This window comes from Sceloporus occidentalis, unplaced genomic scaffold, assembly GCF_023333645.1.
Source record: "Sceloporus occidentalis isolate IW3139 unplaced genomic scaffold, rSceOcc1.0.p SCAF_7, whole genome shotgun sequence".
Classification (NCBI taxonomy): domain Eukaryota; kingdom Metazoa; phylum Chordata; class Lepidosauria; order Squamata; family Phrynosomatidae; genus Sceloporus; species Sceloporus occidentalis.
This window is the reverse complement of record NW_028316987.1, coordinates 60,317,242-60,342,576: the sequence shown is the minus strand read 5'-3', so window position 1 is coordinate 60,342,576 and position 25,335 is coordinate 60,317,242.

Here is a 25,335-nt window from a genome sequence, read left to right as displayed (position 1 = left end):
CCCAGTGAATACCAAGGACCAATTGTAGATTGATAGGGTTTTGCAATGAATCTGCTAGAAACTACATGCCACAGTTGCTCATGGTTTGTCATTCAAACACACAAATACTCAAACACATACACAGATTCAGGGAGACACACAAACCATCTTTCTCTCTAGAAATTAAAACATAAATCTTAACACAGAGGGTTGATCCCAGATCAAAGTGAAAGTAGGGAATTATTCCTTTTCACTTAATTAAGGAGATGGGACAAGGAACATTTAATCTAACCTACTTGCTTCTAACCAGAAAGTGAATTCAGAGCATGGTGGAGGGTGAGCCCTGGCACCAGCATTCCTGGGAGGGAAGAAAGAAGTAAACAAAGGCCAGGTACATACCTCCCTTTGCGTTGCCCTCATCACGTGTGAGGGTTGCCTGGGAGGCAGAGTGCCCATATACCCCGCAACCCTTGCACGTGAGGAGGGCTTAACAATGGCAGCACCCTGTTTACATGGGTGCCACCATTGTTACGTAAGTGCCATGCGACATCCGCATAGAGCTGCATGCACTTATGTAATGAGTGCGCCAGTGATGCACTTGTTACACCACTTCCACGGCGTAAAAAGAAGCTGCTTTTTGTGGGTTCTTTTTCTGCCGGTGATAAGTCTCACTATTTGGTGGCTGAGGCTTCCCTCCAGCAGAAAAATAGGTGCCAGCAGGTCGTCCTTTTTGGGTGGTCTGTAATACGCCCATGGCCTGGTACAGACAGGCCCCAAAGGATGCCCTCGTCATGTGTGAGGGTTGCCCCGCCCACACTCCCCTCGCCCCTCGCATGTGATGAGGGTGTCCTCGCTGTGTGGCACCAAATAGACAGCACTCGTAGCAATGACGTTACTGCTGTGCAGCCTCCAGATGGAGTCATGCAGCAGCGACATGCTCATGCTGCCACCAGCTGTTTGCAGTGGCGCAAAAAGGAGCCGCTTTTTAGCGGTCCTTTTTTTTGCGTAGCAGCACCATGCAGTTTGGTTGCTGCAGCACAGCTACGCAGCAAAGAGAGGTGGCTCCTGGCCGCCTCTTTCTGGAGCTCTGTACTGCGCCTAAATAAATATATAGCCTCCTTGGAGAGTTTTTGAAAGCTATAGCAACAAATTAGCCTTGCAAACTCTAGCATTGAAAGACCCATGAACTGAAAACTCAGGGTCAGACTCTGCGCTTGAACCCTATTGGAAGATCACACATTTCACCCCTGTGTAGAGCTGTATGTATTAGTCCATTCCACAGACTGAAGTTCAAATCCTAAAACAGGGGTGGGCAACTCCAGTGGATGTGGGAGGTGAATTGCTACTCCTGGAGGTTACTTTCTTAGCCTCAAAATGATTGACAGGGATGTTTGAGGGCCACATGCACCCCCAGAGCCCACCCCAAGCCTAAAATAATGAATCATATACTTCTTTTTATCATGACATATAATCATTTGCAGCTCAGTAACTATTCATTGCTGAACACTGTAAAGACCCAGCTATGCACTTGAGGTGGCAATCTCCCCATGCAAATAGTAAGGATAGAATAACTCCAAGATAGCTTTAGGCTTATAGAAGTTTTCATAAGGTGAAAAGACCCCTAGGCCAACAGTGATGGAAACTGAAGTTTTCAGCTTGTTTAAATGCAGAGTCAGCTCTGTCACCTGGAGATTAGCAATAGCCCAGCTAATTTGGCAAGTTACAAATTTCAATTTGTCACCTTCCTGATAATGGTTCTGCTCATGACTCTGCCTGAAATGAAGCAGCTTTGTTCCAAAATTAGCTTCACCCGAACCTACAAGCAACAAAGGGCAGCTATAATGTGTCACCATGCATGGAGGAGATTCTTTTGAGATTCCACTTCATGTGCAGCAGTCCAGATACTGAGGCAGTGCTGGGGAAAGTGCTAAAACAGACACTCTGCTCTGTTGCAAAACATAATGATTGTGGCTGCATCTGCACTGCAGAATTAATGCAATTTGATACTGCTTTAACTGCAATCATTCAATGCTATGGAATTATGAGATTTGTAGTTCTATGAGATGTTTAGCTTTCTCTGTCAGAGAGCTCTGGTGCCACAACAAACTACAAATCCTAAGATTCCATAGGATGGAGCCATGATAATTAAAATGGTGTCAAACTGTATTAATTTTGCAGTGTGGCAACAGCCTGTGACTTGAGTTAGGTGATTGGAACATCACTTCATATGCTAGTTTTATGTTTTCCCTAGTGGGCTTAATATCAGATGCTAAAAACAGCTTTGAGCAATAAGATTGTGAGTCAATACACAATAGAGGAGTCCCAAAATGTTCTCGGTAAATTGCTTGAATAAGCATTCCATGGACAAATGCCACTCGGTAAATATAAAGTGATTTGGACACAAAGAATCCCAACTTCTATGCACTGATGAGATCTATACTGGCAGTGTAACTGGAAAGGAATTTTGGAGTCATCTTGGTGGATAGTTCAGTGGAAACAGCTTACAACTGTGGGGGGAAACCCAAATTCCAATGATAGGGATCATTAGAGAAGGGAGTAAAAATAAAGATGCCTCTTGTCTACACAAATTGATGGTAGTACTTGATGGCAGTACCATGACACCTCATTGAAAAGGCGTATTAGAAGGTTGGGGGAAGGTGGGGGCAAGGACAATCAAAATAATAGGAGTTGAAGCAATATGTAAAAGTAACAAAGTTTGGAATTATTTGGTTTAGGAAAAAAGCAGGTAAGGGAGAAACAGCCTGAAGGTATATACAATTGGTTGCAGTGTGATGAAAGTGAAATTAAATGGAAAAGAAGATAATAGATTACCTTTTAGAAGGTTATCAGTGGCTACTGGCTCCAGGATCAGAGGCAGAGGGAAAGAGAATGTTGTTTTAATTGACCTTGATAAATGAAGTTTTATCATCTATGACAATGGACTGCATTCCAACGCTTACAGTGGCTACTTGATCGACCGGTGCTAAAAGCGCACTAAATCAATTTTGCTCTAAGTTCCACTTGTACTCATCACAAACCAACAGTGCCTTTTTTCCTGTAACTTGATCCCCACCTCTCCCATGAATTAATGTGGTTGAATCACAAGTTTAAAATATCCTGGTATGAAGGTTGCTGTCTATGGTTTCACACACTAAGTCAATGTATGGATGAATGCATCACACTTGAAGGATGTCACTGGTTGGTTTGGCTGTTAAGATATTTATTTTTTCTTTTCAACTGGGATACCTCCAGTGGTATAGATATATACATGTGTTCCTGCAGGACAGTGCATTCAGAAACCTTAGAAGGAGTGGCAGGAGGGGCTCTGATTCTAAGACTGGCCAGTAGTCTAAGCTTCATCCGAGATGTTCAGGTAAAAATCCTGGGTCAGTTGATAAAGGAGGAGGAAACTACCAGTCCGATCATTCGGTGGTTATCTCAGGCAGCAGTTGTTGGGAGGTGGCAGCAAGGTGCTGGTGGAGAGAGCTGTGTGGCTCATGGTTTAGCCTGAACCTTTTAAGTAGCCTGCTGCAACCAGATATGATGGAGGATATTTTCCCAAGAAAGATTTAACTGTGTGAGGCCTTCTGCCTTTTGCACCTGGCATAGGTAGGTATCATATGGTTTCTTGTCTCAGGCAGTAAACAAGCAGGGCATGGGATGTGGCCCATGTTCTAGGATCCAGCAGCCAAATGCACTCTCTTGAGTACTGTGCCCTGGGAGCAAATCTTTGACAGCAAGAAAGGAATTTTGCTGAGGGCAAATGAGTAGAGAAAGAGTAAATGATATATTGTTTTTGGCAGATCCATTCCTTTGTGGCCAATACATCCCAGGCTAGGTTTGTCAGAATACTCTGCACTTAGTATATATCGTTGAACCTCAGTTTTCTAATTAGGGAAAGCAAGGACAGTCAGAGGGTAACATTAGAAAGAACAAATTGTAGTACAGTAGCATCTTCTAAGGTTGGTGTGAATCTGAAGTTTTATTTCCAGGAGTCCTAGGCCTTCAAATCCTTTGCAGGAAACAAGAGATAAGGCTGACTGTTGAAAACACAAAGGCTTGAACTGGAAGCTTCTAGTGCTTCCACTATTCCATAATCTTCATTAACATTGTGCCTTTTGAATTTAAGTCACAACTTAGGGGCTATACAGATGGGCAGCTCCATGCCACCCATTTTTTGCCCCTTGGTGGTTCACGCCAGCTGCACGGCATGGCACCGATGCACTCCCTAAGAAGGAGCCATTCTAGGAGGCTTCTTTTGAAGGGTGTCATAATGGCGCTAGTGTCATGACAACAGTGCTTCCAGTGAATATTGTTTGTTCGCTTAGAAGCCCATGTGTCATCGTCATGCACCCCGTGTGGATGGGGGCATGGCAAGATGGTGCACAAGTGCCAAAAGTAGGGCTGAGCACGTACGGACATCCAGACCTACCGAGCCCTAAAATCAACCCCATGCCAGCGCAAAGTGCTAGTCTATACTCCTTAATACTGGAATTGCCTTGAAGCTCCATCGCCTCTTTGAAATGCTTATAGTGCCCAGAGCAAAATAAAAAAATTAAAAATGTAACTTTGTGGACTACAGTTCCCAAATTCTCCAGCTAACTTTGGGATTTGTAATCAAATTCTGCCCCTTCCTGCTGCAGTGACATTTGCTTGTGACTCTCCATTTTCTCTGCCATTTCTCTGACAATAGAAAAATATCATTTGCATTTAACACTACCGTGCCAGTATGTTTGCTTGAAACATTCTGTCCATCAAATGATTTTAATGGAGAGAAATGAGTCAAATGTTTGTATTGGCCAAATGCAAAGAAACTGTGCACAAAAAGAGCTCATCGGGGTGTTTTTTAATAGATGAATGAGAAATGGACAGTTTTTACCATTTCAAACAAAATTGACTCAAGAGTATATTATTTGTTGGTGCAAATCTTTGTTAGTTATGGTGCTACCAAAGTTAAAATTCAAATGGGTGAACCAAAATTCCTGTGGGGACTCCTTTAAAGAAGTGTTCTTTCAAGTCTAGTAAATTAAAAAAAAACAACAACTCTATTTTGTAAGGAAAGTAAATGTAGCACTCTAACACTATGGGGAAGTTGGAAAACAAAACTGACCATATATTATTATGGTGTTGTTTTTTCAATTGCCTCTAAAAAAGAAGGCTAAACAGTCCTTTTGAAAGCAGTTATTTTAGGGTAATGAGTTGATTATATAAAGTATCCAAATTATTCCAATTGATTACAAAGCCAAGCAAGACAGGGTCCAACTTTACATTTCTAAAGAGCAGAAATTGGAGCAGAAACCTATTGCTGGGTAAGAACAGATTGTGTTCTATTTGAAGTGTTTAATATCAGCAAAAATGTCAACTGAAATCTGCTGCTTTCTACCTTGCTATAGAGAGCTGGGAAGTTAGAAACCCATGTATAGATGATTTCTTCACTGCTGCAGTCTTGTAACATCCACAGATATCAAGACAAGAAAAGAAATTGAAATGCTGCCTTTTACTTACTACTACAAATGAATATTTTGCATTTGACCAAAAAAAAGTAGTTGTCCTATTTCGTATACATGTGTGAACAGAAACATTTGTTTTGTTTTGTTTTGTTTCTTTCAAGTTTGTTTGCTTCCTGGTTTGTTTAGAAACTATGTTTTTGCTAGTAATATCACTTAGTAATATCACTAAAAATTATATTGCTTGGACCTTCAGCCAATTGCAATATGTTGATCATCATTCTCAAAAGCTCTGAGCTTATTTGAGTGACTACTTTTCATAACTTGAAGTGAGATGAGTAACATAAATTTGTATTTCCCGTGTGTTTTGGATGACTATGCATCCAAACTCCATAATCTTTGTATATATTCAGATTTCCGTTACTCTATGTTCTGGAAAAATTTGAAACGCCTTGTTGTAATGCATATATTTTAGTTACTCTTTCCCAAAGGAACAAGTCATGAATTATGATGAGGACAGTTCAGCTATTGCTAGTTTTTGCTAGTTGTGGATGAGCCTTCTCAGACTGAGTTAACTTGGGCTATAGTCAGAGGCTGCTGCCACACTGCACGATTAATGCAGTTTAACACCATTTAACTATCATGGCTCCATCCATTGGAATCCTGGGATAGGCTGTTGTGACACCAAGGCTCTTTGACTGAAAAGGCTAAATATCTCACAAAACTACAAATCCCAGAATTCTATAGCATTGAGCCATGGCAGTTAAAAAAATATGTCAAACTGTACTAATTCTAGAGTGTAGAATTACACTGAATTGCAATTGCAGGAGCCTTTTAAGAATTACTCCTCCCATAATTCACTTGGAATGCTTACTTAAACATTATTTAAAGTCATTTTGTTAATACTTAGGGAGCTCCAATCACTAATATGTTATTCCTAATAGTGAAAAATCTTTATTCTGTCGCATTGTTAGGTTAATTGTTGCTTTTACATAAAATGATGGTCTGCATTCCAGAGCTCCTGCTCAATGCAGATCCCTTCATGTCTGCAAACCTCATGACAGGACACTGCAAAACCTTCTCAACATTAACAGTGCAGAAGAAGAGCTCTTTGGCTGAGCAAAAGAAATGAGAAGATTTTAAAAACCTGCTTTTTACACCAAAAAAACAAACAAACAAAACAAAACTGCAAGTTGGACAGTGAAAAAAGCTGAGAGGAAGAAAATCAATACATTTGAAATTGGTGCTAGCAGAGAGTTGAACATGGACTGTTAAAAAAGTAAATGAATGGGTCTTAGAGCAAATCATACCTTAATTTTCCCTAGAAGCCAAGATGGTTAAAATGAGGCTGGACATATCATGAGATAACATGACTCACTGGAAAAGACAACAATGCTAAGCAAAGTGGACAGCAGCAGGAAAAGAGGATCGCCACACTGCAGGTGCATTGATTCAATCAAGAAAGCCACAGACCTGAGTCTGCAAGACCTGAAAAGGGCAGTTGGTGACTTTGGCTCTTGAAAGTCTCTCATTCATAGGGTCACCATAAGGTGAAGTCAACTCAACAGCAAATAACAGCAGTTCAACTTCCTTAAATTAAAAGCAAAATGTGAAGTTCTTTCCCCTATTTTTTTTAAAAATAATTATTTAATATAACACATTATTCCTAACATTATTTTGAAGCTCTGCCCTATTATCTCCTGCTTCTAGTTGACTGGCAAGCACTTGGAAAAACAGTTGGATGACTAGGTAGAGAAAGAGCAGGAGGACCTCTGTCTGCTCTTCTCTCCATTGGCCTTTACTGTTGGTTGTACTGTTGCCACCAAGTATAGAGAACAGAAAAAAGTGGGGAGAATGCAACTGATGCAGGCATTCGCAACAGAGCAGGAATGGTGATACTTCCCTCCTATTCAGAGCAAACCCATATTGGTGGGAAATTATGCATCCTATTGAAGCTCACTTCAGTTTTGAAGTGGGATTTAATAAATCCCAGAAGTTTAAGAACTTTCCCCCTGTACACACCAGCCATAAAGGCCAGCATGGGGGTGTAGCGTTCTCATGATGCACACCTGATTCTGCCCCCCAGGATGCCCTGATACCGCACACCATTCCACATGGTGTGCAGCATCAAGGCGGTCCTCTGGCACTGTGTCCATATGACACAACACTGAAGGAGCGCCATTTAGCTGCAGCAACACAGCTATGGCGTCCCTTCAAGGACGTAAAAAGGAGCCACTTTTAACTTTTCTTCTCTAAAGAAGCAACAAGTAATTTTTGCAGTTTTCTTTCTGCTGCAGTCTTCCTATTGTAGTTTTCAAAAAACTGTTGGCAATTGGTCTTATTCTGCACAAAATTTGTGTTTGGTTAATTCATATAGAAAAGAGCTGTTTCATGTGCAAAAAATATTGTTTTCCATGCAAATCAACCTTTTGCAAATTTTGCACAGAATAAATCCCCAATTACAGCATTTTCTGAGCAGGAAAATGAGCAGGTATTTCCTGCACAGAATAATATTTCTCCATTGAAATATTATTTTCTGTTCAGAAAATGCTGTTTTTTGCACAAAGGAACCATGCATGAATTTTGCAAGGAATAAGTCCCCAAATCATGAAGAATTTACTCAGGCCAGGATTATTTTTTGGGGGTCTCTTGACACTCAAAAATGCCAAGCATTTTTTGAATATTATAGAAAATCTATTCTATCCCTACAATTCTGATGTTATTGTTGATAGAATTTATAATTTTTTTAATGTATTTATTTATTTATTTTATGCCACCGTTCTCCTAGAATGGGACCCAAGGCAGCTCACAGTATGAAACTAATACAAATCCATAATGCAATCTTAAAAACAATTAAAATAATTACAATTAAAATAACATAAAATCACTTTAAAACATACAAAGGCTTTTTTTAAAGAAAAAGTCTAAGAATTTCTCTTAGGCTCTTTTATGTCATCCATATGGGCAATAATCACTTGATCATGTGGCAGTCAACACCATCATTTCACTACATCCCTGTCTTCATGTGCCAATCTGTTAAAAGGAGATTACAATCAAGGATAAAAGTAAAAAATAAATGAATCAGGAAGACATTTTAAAGAACATGAATGTTATGACATGCCAAAGTTATCCCTAACTAAGCAATGGCCCCAGCACATCATCCTATCCATAGTTATGGATGGATTTGGCTTGCCATTATAATATTTCTTCTTGAGGGCAATGTTCTTAGCTCTGGAAGTAGAAGGTAAACTTGATTTTTTGAAGAAGAAAAAAAAAGACACAGAGACTATCCTATTACTAGTACAATAAGTTTCCTCTTCCTAAACCACTTTCCATGGTTGGAGCATGTTTCCCAAATCTAAGTATCAATACAGATGCTCACAATTACCAACTTTGAATGGGACTGGCAAATTAGAGCAGCTGTTTGGGTACTGGCCTGTTGTGAGAACACTTTCTTGCTCAAAAGCATAATAAAACATGAAGATGGGTTCTGAACGTGCTGGCATTCGGTGCCAGTAACTCACCTTCCTTGACCTTGCCTTAGGTACTAATCTGATGAATGCTTAATTTACTTTTTCTGATGGGATCATATAATGAGCATCTGTTTACTGTTTCAGTCACAGCTGGCCCCAAACATTTTTCTGCCTGAAGACACAGCAGCAAATGCTCCCTCCCTTCCTCCCCAAATTACATTGATACAAGTCAAGGTGCATAGTATCTAAAGAAAGTCAGATTAGTCTGGAACCTGAAGCAGAAAATCCCTTCCTAAGCATAATAAAAAACAAAAACAAATCAAATGAGCAACCTTGCTGTCCTTACATGAAACATAGAACCAGCTTCTAGAGGTGTCTGCCACAATCTGCCCAATAATATATCTGTCTCTGCTTTGACTCAATGTATGAAATCCATAAATGTTTCCAACCTGTACTACAGTAATCTTAAAAGAGCACTGGAGAGGCCTAGAATTGGCCTAAATACCCAAAAGCCAAGATCCTGTCTGATCTTGGAAGCTAAACAGGGACACTTCTGGTTAGTACTTGGATGGGAGACTGCCAATGAATACCAGGTGATGTAGGCTATATTTCAGAAGAAGGAACTGGCAAAAGTATTCCTTGCCTAAGAAAACCCTATGAAATTCATGGGGTCACCATAAATTGACAGGCAACTTGAAAGCACATGGACACAGATGCTTACAGTCATATTTAGGAGGAGCTATGTGGCTGCATACTGAATAGGGTTGCCAAATCAAGACTCTCCTCACCCTTGATAATTCAGCACCAGAACTGGAAACATAGGGGTAACCCCTTGTGATATCATAAGGATCAAGCTCTGGTGATATCATTAATCAATTCAAACCAAAAACAGCAAGTCTAACAAATGGGGAATAGGCACACACTCACACACTTTTCAAGACTGTGCTCTCACCCTGAGATTCATCACCCTGAGGACTGGGGAATAAGGTCTATAGGTTCTGATAGCTCACACATCGATACTGAAAACTTAGGAAATTGTTCGTGACATTTCTGTTGTAAACATTAGCCTTAAAAATAGATGCAAAATACCTGAATGAACATGTAACGAATACAATAAGACTAGGATGGGGAAGTGGGCAGATACTTTTGGAACCTCAGTTGAACCACTAACTAGGGTTTTTCCACACAATGTTTCATCCAGGAACTTTGTTCTTCCTACTTGCAGTGAAGCATTTCAACTGGCAAGAGCTTGCAAATGCTGACTGAAAGTTTGTGGCCTCATTCACTGTTTTCCATCTCAACTGAGGAGGCAGAGTGGTGCACAAAGAGGAATCCCATCATTATCTCCAGTCACTTCCCAACAAGTGGTGGAGGAAGGAGAGGGGTTTGGAGAAACCAGAGCCTATGGCGGGCCAGAATTTGAACTTCTGTGGGTCAGGGTAGTATCCTTTCCCCTCACCCAATATAAAGTACTGTTGGTATTGTTGTGTGCTTTCAAGTCATTTCCAGCTTATGGAGACCCTAAGCTGAATCTACCACAGGGTTTCCTGAGAGATGAGAGTGTGTGACTTGCCCAAAGTCACCCAGTGGGTTTCCATGGCTGAGTGAGAGATCAAACCCTGATCTCCAAAGTCATAGCTGAACACTTAAGCTGCTCAAGTTGAATGCTGGTAGTGATACATAAATTATAACCTGTGCATTCAAGCTTTGTAGATAACACACCACATAAGAAATGTTTTTCCTTTTACTGTAGAGAACTGGAACAAATCAATGTCTCTGGTATTGATTAAACTGCCTTAGACATATTATCACTTCAGATGCACATATAATACATCACCATCGTATTCACAAATCATACTGAAGGAATTGTGCTTGATCATGGAAGTGCATTACCACTTTCTTATAAATTGGCTTCTCTGTAACTTACAAATAACAATCTATCTAACTCAGAATCTATCTACTGTAACTCAGTTCATGCTATAAGGCAATGGCTCGTGTGCTTCTGCACACACTTTCCATTATCCATATGAAGCAGTGAGAATCACCCACCACTTTTGATGATGTCCTGTGGCCCTTTGTAATGCATAGCAGCCATGACTTCAGCTGTGGCAAGGAAGAAACAGGAGCTTTCTGAGAGGTACAGAAGAGGTAGCTGGTTCAGTTTTCTACAAGACTGGCACTTTTCATCAATTTTCTAGCAGCTTAAGCTCATCCATGGAAAGAGAGTTCAAAGCAAATGTTAAAGGTTATCTCATCAGTAACATTAAGAAGAAGCCTCGAACCATTTTTTTATTCCAGAAAGGAAATAATTGAAGAGTCAGACCTTCACCAGACCTTCTCATTTAAAAATAAATCTTTCTAACAAAATGAAAATATCTCTGCTGGATCAGGTCAAAAACTTTCTAGTTGTTCTCTGTGGCAAGATGAAGGAATGAACCTTTGTGCTACAACTTCCAACAGCCCCAGCCAGTGTGGCCAATGGAAAGGGATTGTGGGTGTTGATCCAAAAATCTGGAGGGCCAGAAGTTCCTGACCTCTGCTCTAGTTAAAGGCATGAATTAAACAGTCACAACCAAATGAACATTTAAGGCTGAGAATTATAAGTAAGCAAAAAGGTCAGTTACTAAGCAAGGTAATTCCAAATGCTCTTACTCATTCCAAATGCTCTTATTCCCTGTGAATCCAACACCACATATGTATTTCTACTTTTCATGGATGGGAAGGAAATGTTATAAAGCCTGGCATTCTCTGGACCACTTGCTGAAATCCACTGATCTTGCCAGGGCTCTTCTACCTCCTTTAAATAAGCAAGTAATTATTGAATGTTAAAAATCGACAAATATTTTTTGAATAAACACAAAATACTAATTAATATAGCACCCTTTTGTAGGACATAGCTGGGATTTTTTCTTCTAAATTCCAACATACCTAAAAGAAAGCACAAAGGTGATGTGAGGGAATGTACATTTAAGGCTCAAAGCAAATACCCTGTTGTCAGATCAATCTATCTAATTAAAAGAAAATAATGTGCTTGGACCTATTCAAATAATCAAGTTCACAAAACACAACCTGACATGTACTGAAGCTTTAGGACTTGTTCAGCCTTGTTGTCATTGTTGTTGTGTATCTTCGTTTTTTCTGATTTATGGTGACCATAAGGCAAAGCAATCATGGGGTTTTCTTGGCAAGATTTGCTCAGAGGAGGTTTGTCATTGTTTTCCCTTGAGGTTGAGAGCATGTGACTTGCCCAAGGACACCCAATGAGTTTCATGGCTGAGCAGGGAACTGAACCCTGGTCTCCAGTGTCATTGTCCTACATTCAAACCACTATGCCATGCTGGCTCTTTATCAATAATGTAGGGCGATTCTTTCCAAAATATTTTAAAATGAATTTGAGTTACTATAGTTGCACCCCATCCTTCCACCAAAAAATTAAGAGTTAGATGGCTTAGGGATACAAAGTACAATCAAATTTTGCTGGACCAGACCAAGTGACCATCTTATTTAGTAGGATCTTGTGATAGTAATGTTTGGCCAGAATCCTCTTGGGGAGTTACAAGTATGTAACTGACAGTTACAAATTCATAACTGCAAAGGATTCACAAACTGTATGTGATCTTGCATTTAGGGATTACGTAGGGACTTTGAAAGTCCACCAATTCTTCACTTACCTGTAAGCAGTTGCTAGGATCGACAGGGGTTTGATCCCATGTTGCTTGAGAAGTGGCTTCCTGATGTTCCTATTCCCTCCTCCCATGAATTCAAGAGATCATTTAAGGGAGGAAGTGGGAACATCAAACAGCCACTTCTCAATCAAGAAGATAGAGGACCCCCTTTGATTCTAGTGGGTGCTTAACAGTAAATGTGATTAGAGGGGAAGATCTGGCCAGAATCTGCTATGTACCACCAGAGCTATGGTGCTACATAGTACATAATGGTCATACAGAATTCCACTGAATATTACTACTCTTCTTCCAAATGATATTAGTGGGACAAGTCTTATTTCACTTTCTTTCCAATCCTGTTGGCTTCCAGGTATGTTGGATTTCCAATTTCCAATGACTAAGCATCAGGTTGCGAAAAGCTGACTCAGATCAAACCATCTTACATGTGCATTACTCCATGAGCCACTCTTCACTTCAATTTTGATGTTACTGTGTATTATTTTATTTACACAGTTGTCCCCCACTTGCTCGCTTTTTTTTATTTAGCTTCTGAATATGGAAGGACATAAAGATTTTAAATATTGTTAAATAATAATAAAAAATCATCCTGGACTAAAGAGTTTCTGAATCACATAAAGTATACCTTCAAATAGGGTTGCCATATCCCGCCTGGGGGCGGGACTTTCCCAGTTTGGGGCAGGGGCACACCGTCCCGCCCCGGTTTGGCCCTGCCCCCGAGAATCCCCCCCCCAGCGAGGCCCTGGAGGCAGCTCCACCCCTCCCCGTGGCTGTGTCCCACCCTCCCTGCCTCCCTGCCTGGCTCAGCCTAGAGAGCAGGTCTTCAGGACACCTGCCACTCAGAGCTATTGCCAGCCCACTTGGTATATATGTCTTGCAAAAGGCATTACTTTCCAGGTTACAGTGAGAGAGAAAAAAGGCCATAAATGGTTCATGTTTCAATGGGAGTCTAAATGTCTCATCTTTTAAATGTATACCACTCAGTATTGTTGTAATTCTTTATCACAGGATTGGTTTTGAGGCCCTAAACACCTTTACTTGTAATATGCAAATTTCTCCCAAAGCTGACCAATGGGAAAGAAGCAATCAGCCCTCCCCTTGGGTTGGTTTTCAATGGCTTGGAAGGAAGAGCTTTTGCCTTGCTTGTAAATAGGAAGGGCTTTGGGGTAGCAAAAGGCTGCAGAAATAGTTTGACCCCCCCCCCTTAAACATCCATGGCTCAGTGCTATAGGATTCTGGGAATTGTAGTTTCTTGTGGCACCAGAGCTCTCTTGACAAAAGGAGGCTGAATGGACCACAGAGCTACAGTTCCCAGGATTCCATAGCCTTGAGGAGGAGGAGGAGGAGGAGGAGGAAGGGTGCCTTGAAGGGCAGAATTGGGGCAGAGGAGGAGGAGGAGTTGGAGGAAAGCTGAGTCAGTGGCCATTAGGTCTGCCTTGGTCTTTTGGGGTTTTTTAATTATTTTTAAAAATATAAAATACTTATTTTATTTTATTTTATTAATTTTTATTATTGCTTTTTATTTTTTTATTTTATTAATTTTTATTATTGCTTGTTTTTATTTTATTTTATTAATTTTTATTATTGCTTGTTTTATTTTATTTTATTAATTTTTATTATTGCTTGTTTTATTTTATTTCATTAATTTTTATTATTGCTTGTTTTTATTTTATTTTATTAATTTTTATTATTGCTTGTTTTATTTTATTTCATTAATTTTTATTATTGCTTGTTTTATTTTATTTTATTATTTTTATTATTGCTTGTTTTATTTTATTTCATTAATTTTTATTATTGCTTGTTTTATTTTATTTCATTAATTTTTATTATTGCTTGTCTTTATTTTATTTCATTAATTTTTATTATTGCTTGTTTTTTATTTTATTACATTAATTTTTATTATTAAATATATACACCCCGCCTTCTTTTTTTAATTATTTTTTATTATTAAATATATGCAAGTGCATTTTCTGTGTATTTATGGCGCTTTGAATGCTAACAAGTCTGCCTTTCTTGGCCAATTATAGTGGTGATGATGATGATGATGGTGGTGGTGATATTGATATCAACAAGCCTCTGAGGCACGGCCAATGTAACTTGCTGTGATTTTTACAAACTCATGCGCAGTGAAGAAAAACCAAAGTCCCTTGACCAAGTACACACTTCTGAGAAGTACAGTTGAACCCGAGGGCAAGTCCATTTCTGCCATCTGTCTAGGAATAATGCCAAAATGTCCTCCATTTTGATCATGCCTAAAAAACATGCATTTATATTAAGATTTTTTAAAAAAAACCTCAATTTTTTCGCATGTCCTCCATTTTTTAAAAAATGTGTCCTACATTTGAAAATGTTGCCCTACATTTGTCCTACATTTGTCCCAGTTTGGAGGTCCTGACTTATGGGCAACCCTATCTTCAAAGGATTGTAGTAGTCCTATGGTTGTAATATTCTTTGGGATAGATTGTGATCTCCCTCTTTAAACAGTCTTGTCTACTACTCCAATTACTTCGAAATGGCCTCACGATTCCACCATTTTCTATGATGATAACAGAGCTCAAAAAGTTCCTTTATCGGTCACTGCACCTCTCAATCATCATGACCAAGTAGCTTTTCCAATACCTGCCACGGTGCATAGTTCTTCATATAATTTATTTCTAAAAAGTCTGTTAAAACAATTTTATTCAAAATTTAATACATAAATATAGACAAACAACCCAACTCATTTCCCCCTCCCCTCCCCTCCCCTTCCACCCTGTTTTTATAAAAAGACTTACTGCTTGCTCTCTATTTGATTTCTTAGATAGTAATATTTACCTCACCCTTCATTCTTCTAAATTCCTTTTCTAATCTGACTAATTATAATATTATTAATCCACATTCCTTCCATTTACTTTTTAGTAACAACAACAAAAACAACACTTACACACAAACACACACATATGCACAGATAAGAAAACATGCACAAGAAAAACACACTAAAGGAGAACTATTTCTTCATATACATTCTAGCACAATAATGTTTTTGGAACCCCTCTTGCTTCTTCTGTTGTATTAGGTCCTGGCCTTTTGCCCTAATGTTCTGTGTGAGGGCATGGCTGATCATCAACTTTGAGGTACATTAGGGTGACAAAGAAATACTTGACCCTAACTATAACTTCAGAGGTGGTACAGTTTGTTTTTTTAACTTGGGTTTCTCACATCCATATTATAGATGTTATTTCGCTTCACACATTGCATGACACTCTGAAAAACACGACATACTGCAGGTGGTCAGCAAAATTTGCCTTCATGCGTCATCATAACGCCAGACCATGTTTTGTCCCCCACACCATCTGCCCAGGGGGATATTTGTGGGAAGGCAAACCTACACACTCCCTACTTAAAATGTGCAGTGAAATGAATATGTCAAAACTTTTCTTAAAAGTTTCCAAGTCCCCCTTAAAAAGAACATTGACACCATAAGTGCAACAAAAAAATCCCTCCAAAACTCTCACCCCATTAAAGTTATTTTTTAAAAATGTGGGGTTTTTACCCTTAGATTGAAACAGAGAAAAAAAAAACCCACCCCATGAAATCATAGGCCAAGTTCCACTAGTTTGGTCTTTATACTGTTGGTAGTAACCCATCATTGTATCTTGGAAGATCTTATAGTACTCTTCACACTTGGAAGCATCTTTAGTATCTGATCCAGAGAACTGGGAAACCCTCCAGAACAGAGTTTCAAGTGGTGTAAAAGGCTGGGGAAGAGGGAAGGAACAAGACTGCTGCTTTGCTAATGTGCAAGAGCTATATGAGGAGTGAGATTGGATGATGGGATTCTTCTGTCAATGCAATGACTCAATTAGATCCTGGACCCAGATAAATAGCACAGTCCTCCCAGATGAAGATGTCCTCCCACTTTTTCAGCTGCTCAGATCTTGAACCAAGCAGAGAAGCATTAACAGGAAAACATGACCACGCTGAATGTTCCACAGTTCATAATTATTTTATCGTTGTCTCTAGGAACTTCTGTTTGACTGCTCATAAAGCCACTAAGCCCGCACTACATACATCTCTACAAATGTTAACACTGAACCAGTATATCCTGATTTTGGCCATGAACCATCAAATGGGAACAGTGAAAGCATATTTCACATATTTCAACACCAGCTGAAGGTCACTTTTGAGGATTCTGAACTGATGGCCCTGAAATGCAGTTAAGCCATGGTCTTTAGCAAGGAGGGCCAAAGCTGCAATATTAATAATTTGATAGCTGTGATCCATATTTAAGACACACTGTCTCTGTAGATGTACCCATGTACAAGCTCAGGGGAGGAGTGCAGGCTACATATTTGTTATTTTGACAGAAATTATAGAAATTAATTTGCCTTAAGCAGAACATGGATCCTATTCCAATTAGTAAAAAGGACATCATTTTTGCATGTATTAATTGAGTCCCAGTCCTGGGAAAAGAGTGGGATGCAAATAAATAAATAAATAAATAAATAAGGTTGTTGAATTTGTTTAAAGATTCATATAACAGACTATTTCAGATGATGATGATGATGATGATGATGATGATGATGATGACTGGAAAATAGGGAATTCAGTGCACTGGAAAAAATAAAAAGTCTCATGCTGTAGAAATAGATGACACAGCAGATGAATCAAAGCACTAATTTAACCATATTTCTTTTGAGCATTCTACTTCCTGTATTAGTTAACACACTAGTAACTACATGTTCATTTCCCCCCTTACCACTGTCTTTGTAAGAATATATTTCTGCATTCTTTCCTAAGCTCCTCCAGTTTGCAGACTGCCAAAATTAGTGCTTGCATGAAAAATAGAGGCCATGCTTCCATGAAACTGTGCAATGACTGTATCGGTGTTTTCTTTATTTATTTCCTTGAGGGAAATCAGGCAGAGCACTAGTTAGAATTCCGTTTGAGGAAATCCTCGGTGGTTGAATGTTCTAGCTACAGACACTTCTAGCTACATGTCAGTTTCTAATCACTGCTGGTAAATATGTCTGCCTCTAAGAAACCCTATGAAGTTAGATATCACTTTGTACACAGGGTTAAGTTAATTTTGTAGATATTGTTTGTACAATGAAAATAAACTCTTCCTCCCATGTACTGTGTAAAGGTCAAATTACAAGTTTAAATTGTAATATGCAGTTGCTTTTCTGTTTCTGTTTTTTCAGATGTTAGCATGCGGGCGATCTAGACAGCGCACAATGTGGAGGGTATTTAAACTTTTTCCAGCTTGGATTCCACCCCTCAAACTGCTATTCCGCTGTGGCAATTACCTATTGTGAAAAGGCTCCCAGTAGAGCCAGTTTTGACCTTCTTACTAGACGAGGAAAATATTAAACCTCTGGAACAGTATTGGATAAAACACAAACTGAAAGGATGCCCTGGTGCATCACCTGGCCTGCATACAAGATCCATCATGACTGTATAGTTTGGGCCCAAACAGACAGGCGAAAATAAAGCTGCATTGGGTCACTTTTGAGGTATGCTGTTTAAATGACACACCCTATGTACAACAAACCAACCGAAGTCCCTATAACCAAAACCCCAAGATATGTAGCTAAAATAAAACAAACTGAAGGGTTCTAACAAAAAAAGTAAATAGCCAGGATAAATTGTATCCCACTTCCAATTACAAAAAGGCAATTATAAGAAAAAATAGGAGAATAACTGAACCCTGGAGCAGAAAAGCCAGTATCATTTCTAAAAGGATACAAATACCCCACTGAAAAGTATGCAAATGCAAAGAGTGAATATATAATGATAATAAAAATTTCAAAATTCAAGGCCAGAGTAACTAAACCCTGGAAGAAAAAAGCCAGTAAAATTTCTAAACAGGTAAAAATACCCCCACTGAAAATTATGCAAATACAGAAAATAAAATGATATAGTAATAATAAAAAACTGAAGGCCAGACACGTTTCGACTACAATCTTCCTCAGTGGCCTGCCAGCATTCAATATATGTGTGTGTGTGTGTGCGTGTGTGTGTATCAACTCCTCAGCTCACACAATGTGACTATGCTCAATTCAAAAGTAGCAAATCTTAGCACTGCAGCGTGGCTTTGGCGCAGCTTCCGGCCTCTTAGGACACATGCATAATTTAAACAGCATGCCTTCAAAGTGACCCGATGCAGCTTTATTTTCGCCTGTCTGTTTGGGCCCAAACTATACAGTCATGATCAGACATGCATAAAAAGCCATGCAAGATCAATACAATATGGTGCATGAAATGTGCTATGTGTTATGTAACCTAGACCTTTGATTTTCTGGTCTACTTAGACTGTGACAATTTCTTTGATCCTTTGCATTAGCTGCAGTATACAAATGCACCTTGCTTGTTTTAAAAATATTGAGATGGGGAGGAGACCTTGTGTCCCTGATTCAGTCACTGACATTTTCATTTAACATAGGGATGGGAAAGATCCCACTAGAGGTCACAAAAAGGGTCTAAATTCGCAGGAAATTGTGTCCATTACATCCTGGCTTTTAAACTGTAGATACCTGTTTATTATAGACATAAGATACTTGAGGAGTATCTACATCAGCCACTTAATCCAGGGCCAGTCCTGCACATATGCCCCATACTGGCCCTGGACCAACTATGATGCAAGGTGCTGCTTGTTTGGTGAGTCAGCAGTGGCAGCAACCCCAGAGAGGATTCGTCTGCTTCCCTGTACTGCTAGCGCAAGGTAAGAGGGGTGGTGAAGCATTTGCTGTCTGGACAACTAGAATGGGCTGAATCAGAGCCAATCCAGCATTCCAGACAGCCAACACAACCAGAGGAAACCATGAGTTTTCTCATGCCTGGTTGACAGCATAAAACAGTGTTTTTGCTGCGGGTGTGGATAGATCACAATGGGACTGGGGTGAGCCCAGTGTATTTCCTTAGTGTAGGCAAGCCCTTATTCAAACTGGTAGTACCTCTGCAGCATCTCCTGGGCTGTTGGCAGACTCTTCAGTCATTCCAGCTGGAAGCTCTGTGGCTGTCTAGCTATTTGTTATCTGTTCAAGTTATTTCCTTTGTTTTGTCTCAATTTTCCTCCAGTGATCTGAAGGTAGCATATCTGATTCTCCTCCTCACCACATATTTTTTCACAAGAACCTTGTGATATAGATCGGGTTGACGAAAATTAGGCAATGAGCATGTTTCATTGAGGATTGAGAGTACTTGGATCACCCAAGTTACTATCCAGCACACTTAACACTTGCACTGCTCTGGGTCTCCAACATTTGTGAGGGTCAATCTAAGCCAGGCAAAGTCAAAGGGACTAGTGTCCTCCAGACATCAGGAGAATTTTAATTTAAGCAATGTCTCTTTCTCAAAGATAAGTCCTCTCTCTTGGGAAAATAAAAACAAGAAGATATGGCAAATGAGCTGAAATGGCAGAAGAAATTGGCACCTCAAGTATTCAAGTGAAAAATACTCAAAAGTTATATTTAATATAAGGCTTGAAAAATCAAGCCATTCAACTGTATTTTGGTCTAGGAACCTCTGTTCACAAATGCCCAATTATTTATCCAGAGGAAACATTACCATTCTATTCATAAGAATTTTTAAAAAATCACAAAATGTATCTCTCTGATTATAACTATTTTGAGAAGCTGCTGTATAATTATGGGTTTTTCCTCTCCCTTTGATTTAGTCAAAATATAATAAATCCACTTTACTTTAGAGATTAATTATTAATACTGATAGGGCAATCAATAGATTACTGGCAGCTGGTGTCCTGCCATTTGTTTTTGTACATTAAGTTTTGTAGATGGACTTAGAAAGCTGAAGCTTAATATAGCTGCAGAAGTACAGCTAATATTAATAGTATTTGAAGGTTTGTTCAAAAAGGGAGAATTAACATTAACAAAGGATGACATTTCTGGAAAACTGCAGAAGTACTATTTTTACAGTTAAGTATCAGCATGTCCTTCAATATGGCACATCTTAAAGAGCCACTATTTATCTGGAGAGGCCCTCTAGGTGATGCAACATATTCCTGAGATCTGTTCAATAGTGGAGCCCATGTCATTGGGGCAGTAAATCCATTCTGACTTTTATTTTCAACCTTAAAGTTGGTATCCTAGGAACTGAACCTGTTTGGGGGACAGGATTCCACACATTGGATAGCTCCTTTATATTCCAGCCTAAAACCTGGAGCAGATTCACCACTCCACTGGTGTGAAAGCTACCACCTGCTACTGTCCTACAGGAGACAAAGGTGCACTGCATTGGAAACATAGACAAGGAACTAAAATTGAATGGTTATTTACATATATGTTGTACAAGCATAATAGAACGTTTCATTTTGCACCTTACATGCATCCTGGTGACATCACTTCTAAGCATTCCTGAGTATGGTTAAATCAGTTATTCTGTTCATTAGAGGAAAGGTAAATGGCAATACAGGTCCTGGCCACACCATATTTATTTTATTTTATTTACTTTGTATGCCACCTTTCTTCCAGAAGGGAGTCAAAACGGCTAACAGATGAACACATTTTTTAAAACATTGCAATAAAAATTTAAAACAATTAAATTATCTAAAAACACTATACAAATATATATATAGAAATATACAAAAGACCATGGCAGAGGAGGGGTTTTTAGAAGCCTGCTTACTTCTTATGTTGGGTTTTGAGGGGTTGCTCCATTCCCTATGAGCTTCTTTACAATTCCTGCCTGGTTACCTACACAGCTACCAATCTCATATTTTAATAAAAGGATGCCTGATTGGCCTTACCTTTGTGTATTTGCAAACAGGGGTATCCCTAATGGGTGGATGGGGGGTCTTGGATGTTTCAGTTGACACCCAAAGGAAAGGTGACACCACTATTCCCCAAAGGTACATATTTTGGGGCAGAAGTGGGTTGTGCTGTTTGCCTGCATCCCTGAAGAGGTGCTGTGGTGAGTGGGGCAAGACTCAGTCGGAGGAGAAAGGAGATGCCCCAGAATTTTTTTAAAAAAATCAAATGTAAAATTTATATATATACTATATATAGTTCCATATACTATTAAAAAACAATTATTTGTTTTATATTTTCTTTAAAAACATCACAGCTAATCAAATTTTCATCATAACCACAAGAAACTATGTATGCATAGCTACATTTAGACTGCATGTTGACTGCATGTATGATATTGTAATTTAAAGGTATAATTTTAATTTTGCTAGCTATTTCTGTCACAACTATTGCCCTTACATTCTGTGGTATACTGAAATCACAATTTATGAGTAACATTAGTACAAAAAAATTACTAATTACCAAATTACTAAGGAGGGGTAACATCATGACTTACCACACTGGGTGATGCCAACCCTAGTGACATCACTGTTTGCAATCTCTCTTATAGGATAGAGAAAAGAAGAAAAGAAATATTATTACACATCTAAGATGAGAATCAGTGTGGCATAGTGGTTTGATAGTTGCGATACAACTCTGGAGAACAGGGTTCAATTCCCTGATCAGCCATAAAACACACCTTGGGTAAGTCAGACACTCTCAGCCTTAGAGGATGCCAAAGGCAAACCTCCTCTGAACAGAACTTGCCAAGAAAACAGCCTTAGGGTCACCATAAGTCAGAAATGACTTGAAGGCACACCACACACACACACACACACAAAGACAGATGGACCAAAGGACTGTTTCTTTAATCAGTTTTTTCCTGTGAATGTGAAAACCTCCTCTGAACAAATCTTGCCAAGAAAACTCCATGATAGGGTCAGCTTAGGGTCACTATAAGTTGGAAATGACTTGAAGGCACATAACAGCAACAAACATGTGTCATCTTGAGAGTCAATGTGGACTAGTGGTTTGAGTGTTGGACTCTGGAGACCAGGGTTTGATTCCCAACTCAGCCATAAAACCCACTAAATAATCTTGTGGAAGTCAAATGCTCTGAGCCTCTAGAGAGGGCAATGGCAAACCTCCTCTGAACAAATCTTGCCAAGAAAACAGTCTTAGATCAGAAATGACTTGAAGGCACACACACGCACACATACACACACACACACACACACAAAGACAGCTGGACCAAAGGTCTGATTCCTGTTTCATTTTGTGGTCATGTTGCAATGACTCCTCCATATACTTTAGTTCACCAGTTATTTCTAATTTGCTTGCATCTGAAAAAAACGATTCACTTGCTCTGATTACTTTTCTCCTCTGTTTCCTTACAAATGAATCATTTCCTTCCTGTGAATGTGTCCAGGTTTGTACGGAATATGTGCTACATCTATTTCCTGATTCTGAAGAAGCACCAATAATCCCTTGCATGGGATAGCCACTGTGAATTATTACTCAAATACTGGCAATCTCACACTGACGGTTGCAGTCAAATTGTTTTATACAAGGCCTATTGGGGCATAAAACAAACTGGAACACCAAAACAAGAGGAATGTTGACTAAGGCTGAGGAGAAGTGTAACAATGAATTTCAGGAATGGCTTCAAGAAATCTTTAAAACCCATGAATCATTTCCTTTGGTTATAAGATCCCTAGAGTAATTTTCATGGGTTATGTGATACTTCTGTACTGGTTCTTCTATCTTTTATTACCATGCTAACCTGAAAAGCTGGTAGAATATGTAACCTCATAATTTCAGCTTCTTTTGAAATCAAATGCTCTGAGCCTCAAGAGAAGGCAATGGCCTTTGAAATCAACCAACCATGGTCTGTACTGTCTTTTTATTTTCAGCATCAGATGATGAAGTCACACATTACATTATTAGACATGGATGTAATTCATAACCAACTTGAGCAGGATATGTATGTGTGTGTAATGCCACCATAAAATAAATGAAACAAGTTATTATCTTAGAGGGGTAGCATTACTTATTGGCAGAGCACCTGGTTTGTTTGCCAAAGCTCCCCGTTTTATTTCTTGTCATCTTCGTTAGAGGCGGCTGGGAATCAGAAGAAACACAGACAATGCCTAAGATGCTAATTTATGAAACTTAGTGTAAAGGTCCACCCAAGCAGAACTACACTACATCTTCCTCTGCTTCAGGACTGTGGGAATCCTGACATGGCTGCTAACTGGAAGGTAGGGTGTATGTGGCATAACATCTGGCTGTGTCTCTGTAGCCAGGTACACAAATACTGTGGTGCATCTGCACAGTAGAAATAATGCAGTTTGACACCACTTTAGATACTGTAGCTCCAAGCTATGGAATTCTGGGATATGTAGTTTTTCAGGATGCTTAGCTGCCAGTGCTGGTGCCTCAGAAAACAACAAATCCCAGAATTCTGTAGGATGGAGCCATGGCAATTAAAGTGGTGTCATGTGTTATTTCTGCCATGCAGATGCACCTTTGGGACATCCAAAAGACCTCCAGAGTCCTGCAGAATGCCTTCATTGTTCTTCATCTGGCTGATAAGGAAATAGGCAGATGCTTCTTCAACACACACATCATTGTCCATTGGCCACTAAATGGCTGTTTAAGCAGGGGGGCGCACAGAAGGAAGCAGAATCTTGTGTAGCTGGGAGACATTGTGCAAGGAAGGCAGCAAATTCTACCCTCTACAATGACCTCAGAGACACTCTGATCTAAGCTGGACATACACCTGGATATGCAACTACCAGAATCTGGAGCTGTTTTGGCAACTCCTAGAGACCCTTATCCCATTAAAAAAACAGACAAACACTAGAATTGTATCTTCAGAGACTGGCAGGGAGCATGATTTTCTCTAAAATAAGGCATTCACATACATACACCACTGCACCTTGTTTTGCTAGAAAGCATATACAGAGCAGAAAATGTTGCAGCCATGAGCAACTCCAAGGGTTGAAAAATGCCTCCCAAACCCAATAAACCTGCCTGTGCTTGAGTTAGAAGGATCAAGTGATGGAAAACATGTCTACATAAACAGCCACTGCCATACATTCAGTGTCTGAGTGTTGAGCTATATAAGAAGACATTAAAAGCCACATCCCAATGGTTTTAGAGATAATAGCTTTCATTATCAAGGTAAGCTGATGATAAAGGTCATTTTGAGTACAGGCAAAGGCTTGACAAGGAAAACAGTTATGTGAATGAGCTTTATTCTATTTCTTGTAATCTTTCCGTGCCATTTTATTCTTCCTTCTGACCTACTTTGACATTATCAGCAAATGCTGTGCTGTCACCAGTATGGCATTACATATTCGTCTTGATCTGAAAAAATGTTACAGTGCACCTGACTGGTTCCATACCCATGGTCACATTTTGTCCCCTTCAGTGAGAATGTGTGCAAGCAACCTTGCAGTAGATTCCATGTTTCTGTTCCAACTGCCTCTGTGCAGCATTATCCCAGTGGCCAGTAAATGGGTTGAAGCCGGGCTATTTTTAGTCTCCAAATTCCAGCCAAATTACCTACAATGAAATTCACGCTCAGCCCTACAGTTTGCACTTCAGGTTCACAAGGTTGATGTTATTGTCCAAATTAGCAGGTGCCTAGCTCTCTAGTGGCAAATACATAGCTTCCTTCTGTACTTTTACTCATCATCAGCTGATATTTAGAGGAGACAAAAAAATGAAAAAATGCTGTACAGCAGGCAAGGAAGGAATAAAATAGGATCAAATATATATTCAAGCACTTGTAACATCTTGTGGATTGTGTTTCGAAATGACCCCTTAACTTCTCTCTCTCTCTCTCTCTCTCTCTCTCTCTCTCTCTCTCTCTCTCTCTCACACACACACACACACACACACACACTCTACCGGGGGGGGGGGGAGATTACAAAAATTAGTCCTTTCTATTATCTTGGGA